We start from the raw sequence: 11,971 nt of genomic DNA on the forward strand, positions 1-11,971 counted from the left end.
CCTTTCAGTGGGTTTTTTCAAAGTAAAAAATAAATAAAAGGAACTTTCTGTTTTGAGTTACATCACATGAAGTCATCCCTTGGCTGGCTTGCAACCCAGCTGACCCATCCATTGAAACATTGACCACTTTTTGGGGCTTTGTGGCAGTCACTCCTTTTTTTCTGAAAAGTGCAGATTGGCAGAAGATGACACAGTTCTTTACAGATGTAGCCTCCTAATTTGCTCTCAAAGTGCAACAGATAGACGCATTTACCTTTACATTGTATACAATCCTGAGAGAACATTGAATATTGCATTTAGTGATTCTATCAATGCCTTCCGAGTCCCAATCATCTACGCCCAACAACTCACCATTATATCAGGAATGAGTAAAAGTCATTTTTAATCGAAACTATTAAGTTAACCCAGCTTTCCTGTCTCATATGTTTACGGTAAAGTAAAAAAAAGTACAATATTTGCATAATTTGGTTGTAAAAATATATATTCAGCTGTTAACACTTAAGAGCGTTTTTTCAAATGAGCACGAGCTCCCTTCACGAGCTCCCTTCACGAGCTCCCTTGCCCTTATGTTTACTCATGTTAACATTTCCCTTTTGTTTAATTCATCCTTCAAATAAAAGAAAGAAATGACATATTTGTAATGTGTTTTGGTTAGTTAAAACATATTTGAATGAACACTCAGATACATATGTTGGTTTACATAAATTCCGGCTAACGTGGGGGGGGGGGTTGGGTTGCCATTTAGCACTTCTGCACACGTCACTGCTGCAGGTGTCCGTGTTTGATTGACAGCAGCTGTCAGGTTGAAATCCCGGTGTTACACTTACCGAAAGTTAACAAACGTCATCTGGAGCCACGTTCAGTAATGGGGAGACGGCGATATGGAGGAGCGAGGACCACGGCAGCATTTACCGGACCCAAAGTGACATTACAGGTGCGTTTATATGCGGGTTAATGTGCTACAGCTAACAGCTATTTAGCCTGCAAAGTGAATCCTGTTAGCTGAGCGCTTTTGTTTGGTCGTTTGTTCAACACTTTCAGGACAAGATGTGGGAGTATGTTTATTAAATAGACAACAAAGTGCCTTTAACTGGAAAGCTACTGTGGTTGTTCAATTTCTGTGGCTCTTTTATTATTTTAAAAAGGTTTCCCTTTCACTACACGCCTGCCTGAATTAAATGATCCCTTTTTTGTTGTTGTAAAGATAACACAGTTTTGTCGTTTCCTGACTTGGTTAAGGGCTCTGGTGACGAACAGCAAGCTACTGTATAAAACACATTATAATATTAAACACATGTTGTGTTTGACAAACCTTTACAGACTAAGTCGTTGTCCTCCACATAAAATGCACACACAGTGACCAGCTAGATGGAAGTATCCTCTCTAATGGTGTTTTGTCACCTTGTTTCCTTCCCTCCACTTCCTTCCTTCCTCTACCTGTTTGTGTTTTGGTGAAGCACAAAGCATTGAGAGGCCTTGTAACTCAAGCTGCCTTGTTAGAAATACTAATGAATCCTTATTTGAATTTCACACTGGGTTTAAACTGCTGCATTTCATGGAGGTGGTGGTTTAAGGGATTGGACGAGAGTTTAAAACAGAGCGGCGTGATCTGAGTTACGGAAAAAGCCTCAAACTTAGAGGTTATTCGGATTCCTTTGGGAGTAGAGGGAAAGAGAGAAACAATTACCTTAAAGAATATATAAAAATGGCTGCTTGCTTCTAGTATTTCCGAAAGAGCATCAAGAACACGATCTAATGGTGTCAACATGAATGGTCAGGGTGGCCCAGGTTCATGTCCTTGTTATGGAGTCATCTATTTAAAGTCGTGGCCTCCCTCTTTCTGTCTGATGGACCACACAATGAACTCTGTTTAAAGGCCGAGGTCACTGACCATTTCCCTTCAGCCAGCTCTTTAAAAAGGAGAAAGAAAGACCTTGAAGTACTTTCACGAGGCTCACAAAAAGGAGGTTTGTTTACTCAAAAAAGGTTAATCTCTTTCTATTTTGCTCTCCCCTGAAGAGTCTTGAAACCAAAGGGAAAGTGGAACACTGTCTGTTTCTCTGTAAACTGCAGACCTAATATAATTTGGGCTTTGAGGGCCAGCTTCTCTGGTCTAACGCAAACACAAACACCCTGATTTATTGTACAATTGTATTATTGTGAATTTATTGCCACAGTATTAAAATGGCTAAGCAAAAAGGAAGGCTGTATTTAATTACTCTAAAGTGATCAAGACTTTATAGTGTTTGTGCTCTCTCCCTTACAAAGCACATTTACAAGCTAGAAAAATAGCATGTCTGTATATTTCTGTAAAGTTTTCTAGCATTTTCTCACAACACAGCATTATTTAAAGTGTGAGTACAGTAACATTTGTGTTGATTATATGTAATTTACACTTTGCATAGGGGAATTCAAAGCAAAAAAAGTTGTATAGATGATATGTGAGTGGTCTGAGGAACAAATGAGTCCTTTTTATTTGGAAAAAGTACCCTCATGTTGTTGTCTATCTTCAAATATGGTCCTGTAAATGACTCTACATGTGGGTTTATTTATGCACATTAAGGAGATTGATTGATTTTCTCCAGAATAGTTTAATATTTATAGTTTACGCATTTTCCCACCATGTGATGTTCGGTCGAAGATGAAAATTGTGAAATAGTTGTTCGTCTGGTGTCATCCCTTCATTTAGCGTTCATCTGTTTTTCTGTCACACAATTATTATCCTATAAAACGATCCATCCAGCCAATTAAAAAGAGCTATTTACAGTTGGTTTTTTCTATTACTTTTTGAAAGACCTGTACAAACATGTCACATGAGAAAGACAACACCTCTTCAGGCCATTTGACTGAGCTAGCAATAGGGATAACCATATAAAGTTGAATAAATCAGAGCTATTTCTGTAGTTTTACGTGTTGCTGACAATACAAAAATGCAAGAACAGCTTGGACTTTCGGAACAATCCGTTGCATTTTCACATCATCATCATGCCAGTGAAAATGTGGGCAGATACTCAGACTTCTGAAAGCACACTCTGTAAGAAATGTCCGCGACATCAATCTGTAATTTCCTTCCCATAACACTGAAGCCCTATTTTCTATTTCCCAACTTTAGTTTGAGTTGTTGCATTTGTTCCACCTCAGTTATGTCTTTAGTATATAGTAGTGCTGGCTCACTTGAATTTAAATTGCCCAAATTATATTTCTAATTTAAAACCTGCATTGTGACACTCGTAGCAGAAAGGAGCATTGCTGAATATTGTGAGAAATGTGAATTATTACTTTTAAATCCTCACTTGTCAATTTTGGATTAGACACAGAAACCAAAGAGAATCTGTGGTGACAGGTGTAACGCTATAAGTATAAAATCGACTGGAAGGCTTTCCATTCCCTTCACAATACAGCAGCACTAATTTGGATTGAGAAGGAGGCTCCAATGTCAAAATAAATCCTTTGTGATTCCTTGTTGGTGCAGTGTGTCTCTCCCACTGAGGAACAAGCTCAGAAAGAATTGGCATGAGAGGAAAAAACCTAAAGATTTGTTGCGAGTGAGAGGCAGCTGCTTCAGTGCAATCACTTTGGAAATGTTTGGCTTATTGCTACTTGATTTCTCCAAAGATTGCATTCATTTCCAAAGCTTATCTCCCTATCTTAGAGCTGCACTCGGGCCTGAGCAAAGCTAATGTTTGAAGCTATGAAATAAGTCTGTTTCAAACCCTCCTTAATTCCTTCAGAAATCAGAATGGGATATTTTAATCCTAAAACACATTAACAGAATACTTCAAAAACCCAGTTCTGAACAAGATAGTGACATTTCTCAACTACTGGATGCTATGAATTTTGGTTCACACAGTCGTGCAGCATTTAGGATGTTTTCTAATCACTTTGTTGATTTGAACTTTATTTTCGGTCAACATTAAAAATTGACCAAATGAGATTCCCATTAGCATTGACGTTTGTGTGTTTTCCGCAGACTAGCAAATGTTTGCATGCCGACACTATCAACCAGGATTATGAACGTGACATACCCGCTTTAGACCTACACGTTAGCATCGACTCTGTGCAGATGTTAGCATGCTGGTATTGGCATTACCTTACAGTAGCTTTGCAGAGCTGCTAGCATGCTGTAGACTCCTAGGGTACATGCCATGTCGCTTAACTTGCATCCCTGCTTCCCTCACTTGCGTCTTTTCCTCGCGTCTCTCCATGCATCCCTGATGGGAGGGACTAAGAGGCAAACCGTGCGAAGAGAGAGGAAGCAAGGAAATTAGTTTAAAGAGCAATGGGACGTCCGTCTGCACTACCGGGAAGGGGAAACTCAAAAGGCCCCATTTACCATTTTCTTGTTCTGACACTCAGTTTTTAGTTGGTTTTCCGCATTTTATTGACCCCACCCTGCAAAAATCCCTGTGTGTGACCCTGAAACACCTTCAAACTCAAACTTCCCTTCCTGTTTTTCCAGTTACGGTTGCCGCTTAGCAATTAACCAGCAGCTGTTTCAGGTAGCAGTCGACTGTGCACGCATTATTTTGAAGCAAAGAACTTGACAAAGCTGTGACAAAGGAGCACTAATCCAAATGTGTACTTTTATGTTTCTGGAATGATGTTTCTTTTTGTTTTTATTAAGTGGAATGTGGGTTTCATAGACTGATTTGATGTGCCGCTCAAGCGTAAAAGCCTTGTGTTTGAATGCTGTCGTGTCTGACTAATTAGAGAGGACTAATGTGTTTTTCATCTTCGGCTGCTCGGCACACCACTTCTAAATGAAAACAAAATGGAGTTGGTGCGGTTTGTCTCGCTCCCATCTGGCTGTCAGTGGAGTGGAAATGCTCGGGCAGCAGCTGTTAGAGTTACGTAAGAAAGACCTCCAAAAGAACATCTGATAATAGAGACGAGAGGCAGCAAAGCACATTCAGGCAGCTATCAGAAGAAAGTCCACACGGCCTCATCTGCAAGATACAAACTCACACATTACATTATCACACACTCTGTATCTGAACCTTCCTGTGAGATACACACATTCTTTGGCCATGTGAACAAAAGATTGTTGTGGATTAGAGCTGTCAAAGTTAACCCCCGATAACGTTGTGGATGACGGCAGAAACCAAGAAAAGCATCGAGAGGGAGAAGTCAATTTTGAATGGAGAGTTCAGCTATAAAGCCTGCCGGGTGGGCCTCTCCACTGAAGACCGAGGTAATATGTACGTACTGTCAAAGTGAATTCAGTTTTCACCGGAGTACACCGAGTTTCAACTCTCAGCAGAGCACTCTTTCAACGGAGACGAGAAGACAACATAACAAGCAAATAACTTTCTACGGCGATAGCCAAATGTGTGGCTGCAGACTGTAAGACAGCAAACCCTGAGGAGAACTAGGCTCTGCTGGAGATCATTGCATCGAAGGACCGCACATATGGAGAGCCTTAGAGAGCATCACTGAAAACAAGACTCATAACTTCTGCAGAATATTTATCTTTGTTGCGGATTGTTGCAATAACAATGATATTTACTGTCTTGAATAAACACCTTTACATTATTTATAATACCTAATTATTTATCATGAATAAATCATTTCTAATAAGTAAACATTGTTTATTTGTTGTAAACATAATTGATTATAAAGCATTCGTATTAGTCCACCCAGAAAAACACGTAAAATATCCATTTAAGGTTCATTTAGAACAGAAGAAAAACTTAAATCTAATTAGCGAGTACATATTTGAATCGATTGGCAGCCCTATTGTGGATGCTTATCCGTCCTGTTTTTGAGCACATGGACAGTGACCTAATATTAATTGTATTTGTATTTTTTTCATAAACCCACAAAGGCCTTCTGTATCATTCTCTTCCTGACTATTTCCTGGCTTTATATTTCCTTCCATCCTGCTCACTGTTCATTCTCTGTTTGTTTTAGGTGTGATTCTGTGCATGGATCTGCAAAGAGATCAAGGACTGCATCACCTGGTGAGTAAAATGACAAAATATGTCGGCAACAAAATTACCTTTTTTATCTACAAGTGTCTATTTTGTATCGTTATGCATGGACAGGATTTCCAGGACAGCTCACAGCACAGTGAGCATGTTTTAGGTGATGTGTATTTGGCATATCATGGTGTTGTGGGAGTTCATTTAAATCCACTTTTCTCCCCTAATATGCCTAACGACTTTCCTGCTGGTCTGTGGAAGGGGCTAGTTAACCCAATTTCCTGCTAAAATAGAAACAATCACTATGAAGTCTGGTGTTATATATAAAATCAAATATTGTTTTGAATGTTATTGGACTCGCAGTAACGATATTTCTTAAAAAAACTGTCGAAATCTTGTTGGAATTGAAGATGTACAGCCCAAAGATATACCTACTGTATACCTGAATCAAACTCATGCTCACTGGTTGCTTATGCTTCTGCCTTCAATAACTAACTATTCAACCATTAATGCTTTTATTGCTACTGATTTAGGAGATTTAATGTGAGTAAATAAAGCACCCACAGCAATCACCCTTACCTAGGAGAATTAATCTAGTGAATATACCACGTATATTCAGGAACTGAAATCCGTTGGTGAGGTGGTTTCTGCGTTAATTGCCATGACTTCTGTCTTCGCTTCTCTAAATGTCAGATAATGTAGTGCGCTGAAACCTCGTGCTCTGGAATGAGGTTCCTTTCTTCTTTATCAAGGCATTAGAGATGTCGGACAGTCATCAGTGCGGGGTAATCCTCACAGGAATCTCCCTTCATGTCGGGACTTCAGGGGGGAGACGGTAAGAACAGGGCGGGGAAGGGTAAGAGATAACCATGGAATGAGACGGACCAACCACATCAGTGTCAGGAGTGGTTTCCTCAGGACAGCAAAACAGACTCACAACTTTTGCATGTCCACCTAAATAAAGGTGACAAAACTATCAATTTATCTAGGCAGTAAGGCTCAAATCAACCGTTCTGTAAGCTGAGTGGGGGGAAAAAAAGGTGGTTATGGCATCTAAGGCATTATTTTGATTAGAAACAAAAACCCTGACAGGACAGGTCCTCAGAAACAAGCCGTAAAGAGACGTGTCTTCACCTCATCGTGAACTATCCCGAAAGCTACCACAGCTTCAAATGCTTGTTCCTTTTTCATAGCCAAAACCTCGGTGGCCTTGCAGTCTGTTACGTCACGTGTTTTTTTGATATTTGTGTTGTGCACTTAATTTATGTTTGGTGTAACGGATCAGTCTCAATGTGAAGTAGTTACGCTTCTTTTCTCAACCTTGACCCTCTCTGTGGCTCATGTACTGTATATCCAATCTGTGTTGATTTACCACCCCCTCTTTTGCTTCATACATACACAGAATGCCCTGCAGTGAAATCTACTGTGCGATATTGCGATATTTTAATCAAGATTTGGATTCCTTTAGGGAAATAATGTTGATAACCTTGTCTGAAACTAGTTGTAGTGGGTGCACTCTGTTGTCAATAGTTTGAGCATAACTGGCCCGTAAAGTGACCCCTGATGGTCTATGGACGTTCAACATTATCATCAGGTAGAAAAAAGGATTTATATCCTATATTTATAACCTGGAGCCTACCTCATATTTTATGAATTCAATAATTATTCTCAAACCTTTCTAATAAATACATATTTTGATTAATGTAGTATTGGCAATGCAGTGTCTTTCAGGGTCAGGGAGAGTGTGCATATAATATATATAATGCTGTCGAGGGCCACATCTTAAAATAAAACTGATGAATCCACTCTTAATGTCTGTACTGTCCCTTAACTGAACACTTTATGAAAGGGAAGGCATCGCTTCTTAAAGCGGCTGCTTCTGATGCATTTCTATTTGATTTTACCACCATACATGGTAGTTATTCCAAAATGCATACCAATCCACACTTCAACTGAGGATAATAAACTCTCTGGTGTTTCTTTTTCTCTTCATAAATTCCACGTTTGACACTTCTTCTTCTTCTCAATGCTTTTCCTGTTTGCTATTTCCACCCACATGATGACAGGATTATCCCTGTACGACTTCAACACGTCTTGTAGGAACGCAACAGCTCCCGCAGTCGAACTCCACTATCAGCGCAAAGCTTTTGATGGAACCTGGAGCTTGTTTGACAAAGTGAAATGTATCATCCCTCCATGTATCTGCACCAGATTCTGACACGGAACAGAGAAACATCTGAAGACCTGCACAGAAAGAGTTGTAAATGTGCGAGAATGATATTAATCATGTAGTGTGTTTGCAATGAAACAAACTAGACATGATGTAATATAAATCAGGACAATAAACACCACATGGATGAACAGACAGGCGTGTTTTGTTACTCAATCTGCTCTAGGAAAAGTACATCCAACATCCCACCACGGAACGTACAGCAAGTTGGAAGCCTTCTCCTCTGTTCTCCGTAGGGGGTCCCATCAATGTTGCATGGCGAATCACATCGGTAGATTAACATTTCAGCGAGCTGTGTAAATTGTGGATGACTGTAGGGAGGAGAAGGTGGGAGCTGGGAGGAGATTGTAGGAGGAAGCCGGGCAGATTTCATCTCCGCCGGCAGCCTCCCACGGAGAGACGCTGCCTGGTTCGTTTCAGGATCTTAACATTAGAGAAAAAAACGGACTGGAAAAAAGGGACGGATGAAGTGAAACCGTGGAAGAGGGCGGAGAAGCGCTAGAAGATAACGTAGGGAGAAGTTGGAGGGTAACAAACACGATTTCACAGCACTTCCAAGTCTAGCACCAGATTAACACTCTTCATTTGCACCGTAGATTTCCACCCTTCAGACGGCGATTAGTTCAGGCGCTGGGTTGCACAACACTTTGGGCAATCCGTTTCCACGTATCTCAAACTGAGGCTCTGTCCGCTGCCTCAGAACACTTCATGTAAAGACATATACAAGATGTTTTTTGGAGCATTTAACCCTCTTTCCTTCATGGTTTTACAATACAGGTGCTGTGGGCGCCTCCAGTGATCCAATAAGTCTGCGTGAGGGGCATGTTTATATGGAGCTCACGCAGAGCAACAGAAAAACACGAGTCAGTGTACCTGACTTCACAGAGAATACAATACAACACACTGGGCAACACTTTTCCAAGGATGGAAATCAAGCAGATATATGAGAAGGGAAACCACATGTTTGACCAGTCGTAAAAGAGTGTTTGAAATGTAGAAGTGTTAAACATTTACCTGGAAAAACACAATTGGTTTTCATTAGCGTCTGATTAATAGTGTTCGATGAACCGAATTTCTAGAATTACTGGAGTTATTTGAGACCCGGTACTGTTGCTTTTTATCAGATAGAAAAACAGGACTTGTATTCAGAAACTCACTCTGGAGGGAACTGGGGATTTAAGCCTTTACAGACCATTTACATGCACTCAAACCTACAGTGGGGCAAAAAAGTATTTAGTCAGCCACCAATTGTGCACGTTCTCCCATTTAAAAAGATGAGAGAGGCCTGTAATTTTCATCATAGGTACACCTCATCTATGAGAGACAGAATGGGGGAAACAATCCAGGAAATCACATTGTAGGATTTTTACTGAATTAATTGGTAAATTCCTCGGTAAAATAAGTATTTGGTCACCTACAAACAAGCAAGATTTCTGGCTCTCACAGACCTGTAACTTCTTCTTTAAGAGGCTCCTCTGTCCTCCACTCGTTACCTGTATTAATGGCACCTTTTTGAACTCGTTATCAGTATAAAAGACACCTGTCCACAACCTCAAACAGTCATACTCCAAACTCCACTATGGCCAAGACCAAAGAGCTGCCAAAGGAGACCAGAGGCAAAATTGTAGACCTGCACCTGGCTGGGAAAACTGAATCTGCAATAGGTAAGCAGCTTGGTGTGAAGAAATCAACTGTGGGAGCAATTATTAGAAAATGGAAGACATACAAGACCACTGCTAATCTCCCTCGATCTGGGGCTCCACGCAAGATCTCACCTCGTGGGGTCAAAATGATCACAAGAACGGTGAGCAAAAATCCCAGAACCACACGGGGGGACCTAGTGAATGACCTGCAGAGAGCTGGGACCAAAGTAACAGAGGCTACCATCAGTAACACACTACGCCGCCAGGGACTTAAATCATGCAGTTCCAGACGTGTCCCCCTGCTTATGCCAGTACATGTCCAGGCCCGTCTGAAGTTTGCTAGAGGGCATTTGGATGATCCAGAAGAGGATTGGGAGAATGTCATATGGTCAGATGAAACCAAAATAGAACTTTTTGGTAAAAACTCAACTCGTCGTGTTTGGAGGAGAAAGAATGCAGAGTTGCATCCAAAGAACACCATACCTACTGTGAAGCATGGGGGTGGAAACATCATGCTTTGGGGCTGTTTTTCTGCAAAGGGACCAGGACGACTGATCCGTGTAAAGGAAAGAATGAATGGGGCCATGTATCGTGAGATTTTGAGTGAAAACCTCCTTCCATCAGCAAGGGCACTGAAGATGAAGCGTGGCTGGCTCTTTCAGCATGACAATGATCCCAAACACACCGCTAGGGCAACGAAGGAGAGGCTTCGTAAGAAGCATTTCAAGGTCCTGGAGTGGCCTAGTCAGTCTCCAGATCTCAACCCCATAGAAAATCTTTGGAGGGAGTTGAAAGTCTGTGTTGCCCAGCGACAGCCCCAAAACATCACTGCTTTAGAGGAGATCTGCATGGAGGAATGGGCCAAAATACCAGCAACAGTGTGTGAAAACCTTGTGAAGAATTACAGAAAACGTTTGACCTCTGTCATTGCCAACAAAGGGTATATAACAAAGTATTGAGATGAACTTTTGTTATTGACCAAATACTTATTTTCCACAATCATTTGAAAATAAATTCTTTAAAAATCCTACAATGTGATTTTTTCTCATTCTGTCTCTCATAGTTGAGGTATACCTATGATAAAAATTACAGGCCTCTCTCATCTTTTTAAATGGGAGAACTTGCACAATTGGTGGCTGACTAAATACTGTTTTGCCCCACTGTATAGAACACACTACAGGAAAGGGGGAAAAAAAACGCAGGCCTCTTTTAACTAATCTGGACAATTTCCCCCTCCTACTTTCAGTTTAATTTTACGCCATAACTCTCCAATATTTATCATAAACATATAAAAATAAATATTTGTATGCCATTTATTAAAAGACGCTTCTTCCTTACTGAACAGTGAACTTCCTTAGTGGTTAAAAGTAACCAAAACATGAGAAAATAAATAGAATTGTAATATATTAAGTGTTAAGTTAATAAATACAACCATGTGTACACAGGAGTTAATTAAATAGTATACTTTTCTAATGATAACACTGAATGTGGTTGAATACAGACAGTAAGTACATCATTTCATTGTAATGTATGTTTGAGGAATCCTAAAAGCACCTGATTCACGCTTTTTAAATGACTACAGTTTTAGAGTAACAAAAATGAAAGTTTGGGTAAAAACATCCATTACTTTACCCGGAACTCCAGGTTACCAGGTTTGACATTTACTTTAGTTATTATTATCAAAGCAGCCCTTCAGTTACCTGACCTTTCTCTAAAGTCCAGCACTAATTGTGTGACTGTTTCATTGGCCGGGCTTCAGAGGGACCGCAGCCACTGAGCCGGGCTCAGGAGGGGAACATAACAGCAGCTTGACCCTGTGAGCTGCGCCCCGGTCCGCTTCTCTCGGAGCCTCTCTTCCCCCGCCAGGTTTCCGGCTTCCTGCCGAGTCCCCTGTCCTGCTGCTGAAATTGAAATTGAGTATTAAACCTTCTACAATAAACCCAGCTTTCAAGCTCTTGCTCTTTTCTCTCCGCTGTACTTGTGCTCCTGGCTGGACGGATTCACGCTGTGTGTGTGTGTGGGGTCTAATGAGTTCCATTCATGATAAAAGGCAAAAGAAAGAGGGATGTAAGCACAGCAAGAAAATGCATACCTGTAATACCAGTTGCTATGGCAATAGGGTAAAGCTAGCACTAAAGGTCTGAGTCCATTACATGAGAGATTGGCAGAAGTATAGG

At 40.7% G+C, this 11,971-nt stretch overlaps 1 long non-coding RNA gene across 1 annotated transcript; it reads left to right on the forward strand.

Annotated features, from left to right (window-relative positions):
* The first annotated feature begins 785 nt into the window (after positions 1-785).
* On the forward strand, positions 786-8,288 carry LOC134879542 (uncharacterized). Its single transcript, XR_010167852.1, has 4 exons — positions 786-934; positions 5,911-5,960; positions 6,674-6,756; positions 7,988-8,288. It is a non-coding gene; the product is annotated as an uncharacterized LOC134879542 (long non-coding RNA).
* Positions 8,289-11,971: the final 3,683 nt, after the last annotated feature.

Source organism: Eleginops maclovinus, chromosome 17 (assembly GCF_036324505.1).
Source record: "Eleginops maclovinus isolate JMC-PN-2008 ecotype Puerto Natales chromosome 17, JC_Emac_rtc_rv5, whole genome shotgun sequence".
NCBI lineage: Eukaryota > Metazoa > Chordata > Actinopteri > Perciformes > Eleginopidae > Eleginops > Eleginops maclovinus.